The sequence below is a fragment of the Poecilia reticulata genome, chromosome 16 (assembly GCF_904066995.2).
Source record: "Poecilia reticulata chromosome 16, P_reticulata-male-v2, whole genome shotgun sequence".
Classification (NCBI taxonomy): domain Eukaryota; kingdom Metazoa; phylum Chordata; class Actinopteri; order Cyprinodontiformes; family Poeciliidae; genus Poecilia; species Poecilia reticulata.
The window spans coordinates 32817905-32831159 of record NC_088845.1 but is presented as its reverse complement, the minus strand read 5'-3'; the positions used below and the strand labels follow the sequence as shown (position 1 = coordinate 32831159).

General features: G+C 40.3%; 2 long non-coding RNA genes across 2 annotated transcripts; one reads left to right on the top strand and one right to left on the bottom strand.

Moving 5' to 3' along the window:
• The first annotated feature begins 2795 nt into the window (after positions 1-2795).
• On the top strand, positions 2796-7252 carry LOC145547652 (uncharacterized). The gene is made up of 3 exons (XR_014083949.1): positions 2796-3970; positions 4661-4879; positions 6931-7252. It is a non-coding gene; the product is annotated as an uncharacterized LOC145547652 (long non-coding RNA).
• Positions 7147-9715, bottom strand: LOC145547653 (uncharacterized). The gene is made up of 2 exons (XR_014083950.1): positions 7891-9715; positions 7147-7774 (listed from the first exon to the last, which is right to left on the bottom strand). It is a non-coding gene; the product is annotated as an uncharacterized LOC145547653 (long non-coding RNA).
• Between the last annotated feature and the right edge of the window lie 3540 nt (positions 9716-13255).

Sequence of the window (13255 nt, the reverse complement as noted above, 5' to 3'; positions counted from 1 at the left end):
GATTACCCCCCAACTCCACCAAAAAATCTTTAGGTCCCCTCTCCAAAACATGGAATGGACCATCGTAAGGAGGCTGAAGTGGTGAGCGGTGTGAGTCATGGCGGATAAATACATACTCAGCAGATATTAGGTCCTTTGGCACAAACACCTGTGGAAGGCAGTGATGTGCTGCTAACGGGGCAAAAGATCTAGATTCCCCATTTAGAACCGTTTTATTTCCCTGGGAATCAACCGAACCCGACGGACCCGGAAGAAATTCCCCTGGTACCCGCAAGTGCTGGCCCAGGACCAACTCAGCTGAAGAAAACCGCAGGTCCTCTTTTGGGACCGAACGCAGGCCCAACAAAACCCAAGGCATGCGATCTATCCAACTATTATCTACCAATGAGGCCCGCAATGCAGCCTTCATTGTGCGATGGAACCTCTCACAAAGACCATTGGCCTGCGGATGGTAGGCAGCAGTACGGTGGAGTTTAACCCCAAGGCTCTCTGCAACTGTAGTCCACAACTCTGAAGTGAACTGGGGACCTCTGTCAGAGGTCAAATCCAATGGCACACCAAACCGGGACACCCAGGAGGAGATAAGTGCTCGAGCCACATCAGCCGAAGTGGTTGATGACAGCGGAACTGCTTCCGGCCATCGAGTAGTTCTGTCCACCATCGTCAGGAGATAGGAAAAACCTCTGGAAGGTGGAAGCGGCCCTACTAAGTCCACATGCACATGTTCAAACTTCCGGAACAGGAAACTTGCGGAACAGGAAAGTGCTCCAGTGGAGCCTTAGTATGCCATTGGACCTTGGCACGCTGGCAAGCCAAACAGGAAACCGCCCATGTCCGTACATCTTTACGGAGTCCCGGCCACACAAACTTTGCCCCTACCAGTTTAACAGAAGCTTTGACGCCCGGGTGTGAAAGGGAATGAACTGCCTCAAAAACCCGCCAACTAGAAGGGACCAAAGGCCGAGGTTTGCCAGTCGAGACATCGCAAAGAAGGGTTGTGTGCCACACTCATGAAAGGAGACCTCCTCTAAATGCAAACTGGATTCAGCTGCTTTAAAGGCCAGAATATCTGGGTCGGTCAGTTGGTCTGTGGCCATGGCGAGGTAGTCCACACCTAAATGCACAGAAGCAACCCTTGGTCTGGACAGCCAGTCAGCCACCAGATTATTCTTGCCAGCTACATGCTGAATGTCAGTAGTGAACTCTGAAATGGCAGATAAATGCCGCTGTTGCCGAGCCGACCACGGTTCAGAAACTTTTGCCATAGCAAAAGTGAGAGGCTTGTGGTCAACAAAAGCAGTAAAGTCCCTACCCTCCACAACATGAAGCGGAAATGGCGTGTTGCCAGAAAAAGGGCAAGCAGTTCCCTGTCAAAGGTGCTATATTTTTTTTCAGCATCCCGGAGTTTCCTGCTAAAAAAAGCGAGGGGTTGCCAGGCACCATCTACCCATTGCTCACAAACTGCCCCAACTGCATAATCAGAGGTGTCAGTTGTTAGAGCCACAGGAGCAACTGGAGATGGATGGGCCAAAAGCGCAGCATTAGCCAAGGCCTTCTTGGCATCATCGAATGCCTGCACCCTCTCGGGGGTCCACTCAATCTGCTGGTCCCCTTTTTTGCCTCTAAGTGCTTCATACAAGGGGTGCATGAGGTGAGCTGCCCGTGGGATGAAACGGTTATAAAAGTTAATCATACCCAAAAACTCCTGCAGGGGCTTCACTGAGGGAGGGCGGGGAAAATCGGAAACTGCTTCAACCTTTGCAGGCAGGGGAACCGCCCCTTGAGAAGACACTTTGTGTCCCAGAAACTCAACAGCAGGCAGTCCAAATTGGCATTTAGCTGGGTTCACGATCAGGCCATGTTCACTGAGCCTAACAAATAGCTGCCGAAGGTGCACTATGTGTTCTTCCGCAGAGGGACTAGCCACCAATATGTCGTCCAAATAGACGAACAAAAACGGCATACCCTGCAGGACCGAATCCATAAGCCGCTGGAAAGTCTGCGCTGCGCCTTTAAGACCGAAGGGCATCCGTAAAAACTCAAAAAGACCAAAAGGCGTGATAACTGCGGTTTTGGGTACATCTAAGGGATGGAGCCACAGGAGCAACCTGATGGTAGCCTCGCACCAAGTCCACCTTAGAGAACACGGTTGCTCCAGCCAGGCGGGCAGAAAAGTCCTGAATGTGAGGAATTGGGTACCTGTCATTACTGGTTGTGTTGTTAAGGCGCCGAAAATCCCCACAGGGTCGCCAACCCCCGTCTGCTTTGGGAACCATGTGCAATGGAGAGGCCCATGGACTTTTGGAGCGCCGTACAATGCCAAGACGCTCCATGTTTGCATACTCCTTGATAGAGATTTTTTGGTATTATCATTTTGTTGTTACTTTCAGGTTAAAGTGTTCTCTTGTTTAAACTGTATGTGTGAACTGACCTGGAAGTCACAGCTGCCTGTTATCTTCATGTGAAACAGTTTGACCGAGATTTGAACCGGGCTCAGATCAGGGGCCAGATGTTAAATTGGTTTACGACCTTTGCTTTGTTTAGGTAAAATGTTTTACGACCTTTGCTGTTTTTCCTCTGCTGTCTATCTTGCCTATCCTCCCTCTTTGAAGTTTGAGAATAAAAGACAAGCTGTATCCAAAGAGAAGCAGAACGCTCTGTGAACAGCTCTGAGAAGCAGTTGACAGAGTCTTCTCCTTTTGCTTGCAGAAGTTTAGTCATAAATTCATATACGTTGTCTGTGGTTCTTTTATGTAGGTTCTAGGAAAATACCTATCACTCCTCCTTTGCTATCGCTAACTTAGCGGTGTCTTGGCGGCGCGTTCGTGCAAAAACCGGTGGACCGACTGTAGTTATACAATGCTCCACTCCATGCTTAGCCACGGTAGCAGAAAATGTGGGAACCGTTAAAGATGGGAACTCTGCTAACAGACGCTGATACTCATCACCTGTGGCAAGCATGTTGGCGAGAGGTCGTTGGCTGGGACCGCCAAGTTTACAGGGGTATGTATCAAAAGACACAGCATCTATTAAGCATCTATTAGCAACATGCACCAATAACCTAAAAGCACACAAAAAATCACCGCAGTGAAGTTAGTTTCAAGTTGGATATTCGATATTCGAGCTCCGGGGAGTAGCGGCGTTTAGCTCAAGATTGATCCGATTTATGAACGCTAATGTCGGCCGGCGGTTCTCCACCACTCCCAGCCGCAGTGCCCGAAGGTTTACTTAGGGACTGTCAACAAATTACCGAACCAAACCTTCCTGTCAAAGAAATGTTAATAAATGCCTTGAATTGTAACCAAATAACTAATTGAAAATGCTATTTCATGCTATGTATCCACCACAATATATACATTGTATCCGCCACACGGTCACTAAAGTCTCATTTGAAAGAAGAAGGATTGCATAGAAGAGACAACTACTCTCCACTTCCTGAAGTGAGGCTTGCCATTATGACGCCTATGGTCCGATAGCAATTATTTGGCTATCGGACCATGAAACAAAAACACAACCTGCGAGTTAAACGTGATCTGTAATGAGACTGCTGAGGCAGCTGAATCCCCAAGGCATCGCTCTGAGGACTCGCGGGAGATTTACAAGACGCACGTATCACTCTATGGGGCCCAATTACATATGGCATGTAGATGGGTACGACAAACTGAAGCTTGGCCATCTGACGATGCATTGATGGTTTTTCGAGAAGGATGATGTGGCTTGTTTGTGGGGCAACAAACAACAATCCTTCTGTCATTGCCCAGCATTATATAAACTGTGTCAAGAACCTTGGAGTGATACCAATGAGACTGCGAACAGACCTCGGCACAGAGAACGGGACTGTCGCAGCAATACAGTGTACCCTCCGCCATGCGCATATGGATTATTATGCTGGGTCATCAAGCCACAGTTACGGATCAGCCACAGGGAATCAACGCATCGAGTCATGGTGGTCTTTTTTCAGAAGAGGAAGGTGGGTGCATGTCTCTTTTTCAGATGTGAAGTACAGCGAAAGCTTATCACTACCTGAAATCCATGGAAGCATACAGTCTGAGTTGAAACGGATTTGTAAAGTACGTCCAAACTGTTTGTGTGAAAAACAAGGTTCTGTTGACTTTAGTAACATACACGTAAGCTATATGTTAAACAAATGTTGCTAGTTCGGCAGTAAGTTCTATATTACATATCTGTGTTATTAATTTTAGTATTACACAGAGGTGGGTAGACTACTCAAAATTTGTTATGGTGTAATAGATGTAACGTACTTTTACTCCTAATAAATTAGCGATGAGGTAAAAGCTAGTGCTAAGCTTGTGGTTTGTTTATTGTTGTCATGACAACTCCAGAGGAAGTACCTATGGGGTTGAGTCACATCGCTGTCGTTTTGACAGTTTACATGCCATATTGAATTTGTTTCAAACATTTATTTTTATAAGGCTTTAGTAAAAAAAATGTAAAATTCCCAAATAAGAATTTTTTATTTTTTTGTTACAGATGCTATACAAAGTTTTGGTGTATCCGTGGAAAAGTAGTACGCAATATTAAGTTTGACATACATTTAAAGCTTACTTTCAATGTTATGGACATGGAGAAGCACAGACAATCTTTTAACCATTTTAATATGAAATACACCAGAACCTTTTCTAATTGAATGTATCCTCAGGTCTCAGTTTTGGATGGACTTGTTTGGAGATCTAAGAAACTCTGGACACTTCAACGGAACCCATGAGCATCAGTGCTTGGTCAGATTCTGCTTCAGTAGAGTTCTGCAGAAAGACCTGAATGAATGCAAAGCTCTCTGGAATAGTCACGGGATACGGCCAAGCAGACTTGCATCTTGTCCTGGGGGGATTCCAAACGAACTCTATCTCTTGCCTCACAGGTAATTAACATCTTCACAAATATAAATAATGCTTGATATGACATAATAAAGCAGAATTGCTGTTAGCACAAGTTAGGGCATCTATTATCTATGTACAACTAACCCAGTGTTTTTCAACCATTTTTGAGTCAAGGTACACTGTTTTAATTGAAAAAATCCCGAGGCACGCCACCAACTAAAAATGGAAATAAAGATACTCTGTAGCCGCCTATATATAGTCATTCTTATCAAAGTCTCTTGAATAGGAATCAAACACAAAAATGCATTTTTATCACATTTTACATTTTCAAATTGCACTTAACACATCCACTTCAAAAATACACCTGTACAGCCACAACACTGTGGTGTTAAATTTAAAGAAGTTGTAGAAAACTTCAAAGTGTTTTACAAACTAATCCACAAGCATCTTATAACCAGAATACAGAAAATAATTATTATTCTGAAAGAAGCAATAATATTTGGGAAACATTTCACTTCATATTCACTGTTACAATATGAAGAGTTGCATGTACAAAATGTCAATATCTGTATATTTTACCCACCTAGTAATGAAACCTGTGCATGTTTGGATGAAAACAGATCTGATTTCCTGGCAGAAATTGAAGAAAGACAAAGCTCTTCCTCAACATCTCTGTCTCTCTGGTTTTAGTTTTTATAGTAACCAGACTAGAGAAGCTCAATTTCACACAGATATGTTGTGGGAAATGGACTCATGCTCTTTCCAACTACTGCTGAGCTTCACTGTCTTTTCCATCACTGTCATCACAGTCTTTCTAGATTCAGTGCTCTCACCGCTACCTGTAACATTCGTGCATCACTAATTCTCGTTTTAATGTAAAATGCTCTGTACCTACTGCCATCTAGTGGTAAGAACATTACATGATTACGCCGTTAGTCACTGCTACAGCAGAACTTGAAGATGGCATTATTTGCAGACAATTCAGTTTCAAAAAATCTTTTAAAACCAATTACCGTATTTTTCGGGCTATAGAGTGCACCATACTAGCACCTTCAATTAAATAAAATAAAATAAAAACTGGAAGCTGTTCTCGGTTTTCCATTAGGACCCAGCAGAGGGCGGCGTTCTAATAAATCTGCTGGACGCAGCACTCCGTCTCCAAAGCCGAACCATTGTTTCGTTCACACCGAGCTTAAATGCAGCGGCTCTATTTCCCTCCTGTAGTGCCAGATCGACAACCCTCAACTTAAAAGCTGCATGATATGAGTTTGAAAACATTTCTCCATCGTGCCTGCTGCTAGCATGTGCTTGTTTTAAATGAAAATTAGCCGTTCTTCTTTGATTTACTATTTTGACTTCTAATGATTCACTTCCTGCTAGAGAGCCCCCAGGTGGTTGAAGAAAAATCCACAGAAAAGCCACAGCGGGCTACAATCCGCATGGTTCAAAGTTTAGGAATAAAGTAGCAGCCTGTAGTCCGTAAAATACGGTACCGTAGTGAAATTGAATAATTTCCACGGCACACCTGACGATCACTCACGCGGAACAGTGGTTGAAAAACACTGAACTAACCTATAGCTGTTAATGTACAGTGTATCACAAAAGTGAGCACACCCCTCACATTTCTGCAGGTATTCAAGTTATATATTTTCATGATATAACACCAACAAAAATTACACTTTGACACAATGAAAAGTAGTCCGAGTACAGCTTATATAACAGTGAAAATGTATTCTTCCCACAAAATAACTCTATTTTGTGTCTAAACCATCAGCAACAAAAGTGAGTAAAACCCTAAGAGACTACATCCCATAATGTCCAAGTTGAGGACTGCTTGTCTTTTTTCACTGTTATATAAGCTGCAGACTATTTTTCATTGTGTCAAAGTGTTATTTTGTCAGTGTTGTCCCACAAAAAGATCTGCAGAAATGTGAGTTTACTCTTGTGATACACTGTATAACCTGTCACTGATAGTGCTCACTTAACTGGGTCATATAGTCCCAAAAAAAACAAAAAACAATTTGAATTACTTGTAGAAAATATAGAAAATATCTGTCACAATTCTATGACTTATTATATTCTGACTTTGCAGATATGGTTCAAGAGATTGTGGATTTCCTGTTGAGGACAGCGATCTGGATGTTTTCCCAGAAGCAAGTCAGGTGACAGAGTTGTGTGGTGATAAAGACATTGAGGAATACCTACAGCAAGCCATGCAACAACATGGACAACAGCAGTCAGAAGACTGGGAGTCAGCTATGGAACTGTATTTCTTGCGCAAGGACATAGCGAGGCTGTAGACACAAACGAGAATCAAATCGTTTAATATTTTGTCTCCTGTTCATTTTGCTAAAATGAAACCTCATTGTTACTCAGAACAGCAACAAGTGCATTAAACTTTTTTATACACCAAATTGTGCATTCAGTGTGAACTATGAAGATAAAATGTGCACATTACACTCTTAATACAATTCTAACAAAGTTATGAGTAGCCTACTGGTTTTCTTACAGCTGCGAGAAAAAAAAAAGAACAGGAAAAAGGTTTTTCAAAACAAACTAGGTTTTTGTAACACATTTAACATTTATGTCTGTCTAGGTAGCAAAACATTGCTATGTTTTAAATTATGTGAAAACATCATATCAAATTATGTATTTTTAATTAATGTTTTATATTCAACAAGACTGGAAGAAATCTTTGTTTCAGTAGCATCCAAATCCCGGAGCGTTCTGTATCCCAAAGTCCATGTTGGCCCTAAAAGCAGTGTAAGAATCCAAAAGCGGCAGTTTGAGTGTGTTTGCGCAGGTGTTTGCGAGAGGAAAAGGTGAATCACTCAGAAATTCTAGATGTGGGGATGGCATCATGCCTGCTGGTGGAATCGCTGCGAGACCTGTAGAGAACATGAGGACTTCCTCCAGAGACACGGCAGTTGTTTTCTCTGAAAGATGATAAACAATGTAGTCAATAGATAATCCATTGCACAATGGATTTTATTTCTGATTAAACAAACAAAAAGCCCAATTTTGGAATAAAACACAATCCGTCCTTACTAACCTTCGCAGTCAAGCAAATAAAACGATTGTTTTGCCCTCCTTTTGCCGCCTATCGCTTCCTACTGGGCTGAGAACTGGTTTAAACATCGTCTCCAAGTCTGAAGCAGTCAGGGCCTTGGCAGAGAAACACAGTATTGGGGAAAGGACACTGGAATGCTTCTGCAGTGCAGCAAAAAATCCTAGACTTCCCAGTCCATCTTTGAATCTGTTAGGACAGAAACATAAGCAATGTACTTTATTCGTGGCATAGATATGATTTATTCTAAGTCCTGTGTAAACGTGAACAACATTGTAGTTCAATATGTACAGGGGAAAAAGAAACTACATATACAAAGTAAAGAATCTTGCACAGTGCTCCAAAATTCAAAAATAAAAGTAACACAATATCAAATTTAAACTAGAAAAAAGTTTTCACAGCAACAAATTGATATTATGTCATGCAACATTAAATTTTTATAAATCACATTGAAAAAATATTCATATGCCATGCATATTGTAATGGTAAACAATGATTCGAAATATTTTTTTTTATTTATGAGTACAAAGAAGACAATGGCTATTGTACCTAAAATTCTGAATGGATGATACAAGTGGTGAAACTCAGAATTTAACAAGTATTGCACAATATATTCCAGTATTTCATATAATTTTTCAGAAGGGCACGCAAAGATCTATTACCAACTAAAGATAAAACACAAAAACAAAGAAAAAAGCTGGTTAAATTTGATATCTGATCAAGTAATTTCATATCTCTAATTTGATCAAAATTTTTTATACCCAGTTACTTTTTCATAGTAAATTACAGTGTCATAAAGTCGGTGGCAGGTATGAACAACTGAAAGTATGTCATCGATATTGATTTTTGAGCATCAAGCTTTACAATTGTTTGAAAATATTTATAACCATAAATAGCTCACTGTTTACCGTTGTACTTTGTTTTTAAGTCTATTAGTTAAAAACTGCTTGTTTTTGGACTGGAGTATCTTCCATATACATATCTTGAAGCCTCTTGCCACAACTGCTGCAAAAGTTTGGTGACGGCTCAATCAGCTTTTTCCCACAGTTTGGGCAATACATGACGACCGTATTCCCGTTTTGCTTCTCACTCAAACTGAGCACGCCAGAATAACTTCCGGTTCAAAAGTAAAACGAGCTGTAGTCCAATCAGCGAATTCATATGTCTCCCACTGGGACCTACCTTTTCCGTTTTCTTAATGTGTTGTGTTTTCCTTAATGTGTTGTGTTTTTGGGGCTGCACAGTGGCGCAGTTGGTAGAGCTGTTGCCTTGCAGCAAGAAGGTTCTGGGTTCAATTCCCAGCCTGGGGTCTTTCTGCATGGAGTTTGCATGTTCTCTCTGTGCATGCATGGGTTTTCTCCGGGTACTCCGGTTTCCTCCCACAGTCCATAAACATGACTGTCAGGTTAATTGGCCTCTCTAAATTGTCCCTAGGTGTGAGTGTGTGTGTGCATGGTTGTTTGTCCTGTGTGTCTCTGTGTTGCCCTGCGACAGACTGGCGACCTGCCCAGGGTGACCCCGCCTCTCGCCCGGAACATTAGCTGGAGATGGGCACCAGCAACCCTCCCGACCCCACCAAGGGACAAGGGTGAAAGAAAATGGATGGATGTTGTGTTTTCGGTAATGTCGTTGTGTTTTCCTTAATGTGTTGTGTTTTCGGTAATGTCGTTGTGTTTTTCGTAATGTTGAAGTGTTTTTGTATTTGTAATTGTGCTTCGTTGCAGTGCTTTGCTGGACATAGAAGGCAGCCCACCTCATTGCAGCGAGAAAACAATACAGAAATAAAGACAGAAAACAATACAGAAATAAAGACAGAATACAATACAGAAATAAATACAGCGAACGGAAAAGGGAGAAGTAATAAAATCAAAACAAAGTATATATTTATTCTTTTATTTATATATTTATTCTTTTATTTATATATTTCTACTTTTATTTTTATATTGATTCTTTCATTTATATATTTCTACTTTTATTTTTATATTTATTCTTTTATTTATTGTTATGTCAGTTTTGGTCCTCCATAGCAACGATGGAGAGGAAAAACTTCCCTTAAACAGGAAGAAACCTTCAGCAGAACTGTGCTCAGAACAAACCATTGTTGGTCGTTATTTATGTATACAGCTAATTTACAGGGCTCAAAAGCATCTGTAAATGATTTGTTAGTGAAAGGTGCATGGATGAAGGGGGAACCACAGAGAAATTCTGCCAAAACAAATGAGTGCCGAACTTTCTGCTCAAGTGCCCTTTGGCAATTCTCTCAAGTTCAGCCAGCTTCATATGGAATGTGTCAGTTTGGTTATCCCATCATCAATAATTTCACTTATTTAGCCTTTGAAAAGGAAAACCAAATGAAGTGGAAGAAAGATTAAATCATGTATATCATGATTTATCATGTATAACTGATGTGCACAGAAGTGTTTTCAGTGCAAAGGTATTTTTGAATCATTTGTTTTTCTGGAGGATCAGAAAAAACTCAAGTTTTTACTTACTGACTCAATATAACATGTAAAAGCCACATGATCATGCTTAACTTTCTCACTTTTTTGCCATTAGTATGTCCTGTTATTTTTAGGTAATGAAGGACAGAAACGGGGTTGGTTTCTGTCTCGCTGTGCTGAGTGCATACTTTTTGTCCACAGGGTCTCCTCTCATTCTCAGCAGAAGCAGACAGCTTCTGTTTAAAGATTAAATGTGTTGCTTTGTTTTTAAAAATTTTTTTGTCTTCTGTAGGTGGACAGAAAACAGAGTTGTGAGACCCGTTGACAAAGATCAACGGGTCATCTTGTGCCACTACTATGTTAAAAGTAGTGACACTTTTAACATAGTAAAAGTGATATTGTAACACTTTTACTATTTATTTGTAAATAACAGATATAAACTGAAACATAAATTGAAGTTATTATTTTTGGACCTAAAGAGTCAATGCACAGCTTCAGTTATTACAACTAAAACCAGCGACTAGGTCTGAAACCTGGGAGTAACCTTCAGAGCCACATTAAGACAGTGACAGAGTCAGCCTTATATTATTCACATTGATTACTGCAAGAGCGTCTTCACAGGTCTGTGCAACAAATCAAACAGCTGCAGCTGATCCAGAACGCTGCTGCTCGCGTTCTTACTAAAACCAGGAAGATAGAGCACATAACACCAGTTTTAAAGTCCCTACAATGGCTGTAGGGACGGTAGCTCAAAGAATAGACTTTAAAATACTGTTGTTAGTTTATAAATCATTGAACGGCATGACTAACCCCGTCCACCACAACACTTAAAGATCTGCTGCTGTTGTATCAACCTTCCAGACCCCTCAGGTCTTCTGGTTCTGATCTGTTCTGCATCCCCAGAGCCAAACGAGGAAAAGCAGAATTCAGCTTCTATGCACCACAAATCTGGAACAAACTTCCAGAAAGACTTACGTCCTTTAAATCTCAACTAAAAACCCACCTGCTTAGAGTTTGTTGAGGAAAAATGACTATTTTTAGTGTTTAGCACAGTTTAAACCTTTTAGAACTAATTTCTTAATTTTGAACAGGTTTCTGTTAGTGAGTTGAAACATACTATTGCTGGGTAAGTATTGAAATAGATCTGCAGGAGAGTTTTGGCTCAGACCCTTGGGGTCTTATCATTAAAGACAGCAGGTCATAAATTAACATATGCAGGAAGGTGGAGGACAGTATCACTTGAATTACTGTGAGAAAGGGAACTTTGGTCGGTTCACATAACCAGGATGAGAAGTTTTCCAAACTAACATCTGACATGGTGCAAAAAAATTGAATATAACATAAAATGTTTTAAATCACTAACATTTAATTTGTAAGATACTTTTCTTAGTAATAACAGGTTTTGACTGAAAATTGTATTATCTTGTTTCAGAATTAATTTAGTCAATGAACCAGAACCAGAATGTATTTGAAATTGTATTATTTCTGACTATATTAGAATCAAATGAAAATGTTTTGTTTAGTATTAGAAAATACTTAGGTTTATGGTGAATGAATGTCTTACTTCTTATTTTGAGTATCATATTGGGTTAGAAACAGGAATTGTACTTCATTATTTTCTGTTAATATTGTCTACTGCTTTTGGTTTGATATCAGGACTAAATTTTGGAGATGCTGAGTGCAGAAGAACAAATTGGGTTCCTGGAAGATAAATGTAGCCTTTTTTTGAATTAAAATACAGAATTACAGGTTTGTTCCTGGCAGAGCAGAAGAGAAACCAGAATTTCACAGCTACCTTTGAGGTTCCTTCATCTGTTTCTCTTTGACCAGATGGCTGTAGAGCCGCAGGAGGCCGGATAGTGTTACGGAAATAAATTTAAAATAAGTTAGTTTTAGAATTTATCATGACTTGATTGAAACACCATAATTATAGTTTTAAAATGTATAACATATTCTGGCCTATTGATCTTTATTTTACTGTAGTTAAAGCAGATGGTTTGCCAAGATCTCTGATCTGCTCTTTGTCTGTCTGGACAACAATCAGTAGGAAGTTCTAGCTTTTCACACTGATCTGTGAAAACCATAAACCACCATGAATTCGGAGAGTCTGCTTCTACCTTATTTAACAAAAGGTGTTTGATCTTGTGAACAAATTGCAGGGACTTTTCTAAATTCAAAAAGGGCCAGAGATGCCTTCCAGTTGGTCAACTAGAGATACGCCTTATTTGAATACATTAAAGAGGAAAACACATCTACAGGTATAAAAGTTTGTGCACAAGGAAAACAATTCAGAAAAAGCTGATTTATTTTACTTCTGCACCAGCTCTTTCTCCAAGGATGTCCTTGATATTTCTCTGTCTTCTTGTCTCAGGTAACCCATGTTTGTATCTGTGTTTCTTCAGTTTCCTGTTCTATCTTATACATTCTTCTGATTGGATTAAATTCTGTGACGTCAACACGCATTGTTGTGTTTTTGTGGGGACACGTGGCCACGCGAGAGAATCCGGGATCAAAAGGAAGAATCAGAGCCAGATTTGTTGCTAAATTTAATTGTATAAAAAATTATTCCTTAACAAGTTGTATTTGAAATGTAATCAATTACGAATTTAATGATGGCACTTGACTTAATGTAATGTTTTGATTATTGATTCTATATTGCATGGCTGTGTTTAGGATGTAAAGCACAGGTGTCAACCTCCTCAAGGGCCACTGCTCTGCAACTTCTAGATGTGCCTCTGCTGCACCACACCTAAATAGAATAATTAGGTCATAAGCAGAGGTCTGGAGAACCTTAATTACACAAGGAGGAGGTAATTAAGTCATTTCATTCTAGTGTTTTGTACCTGTGTCACATCTAAAAACTGCAGGAAAGTGGCCCTTGAGGACTGGAGTGTGACACCCCTGATGTA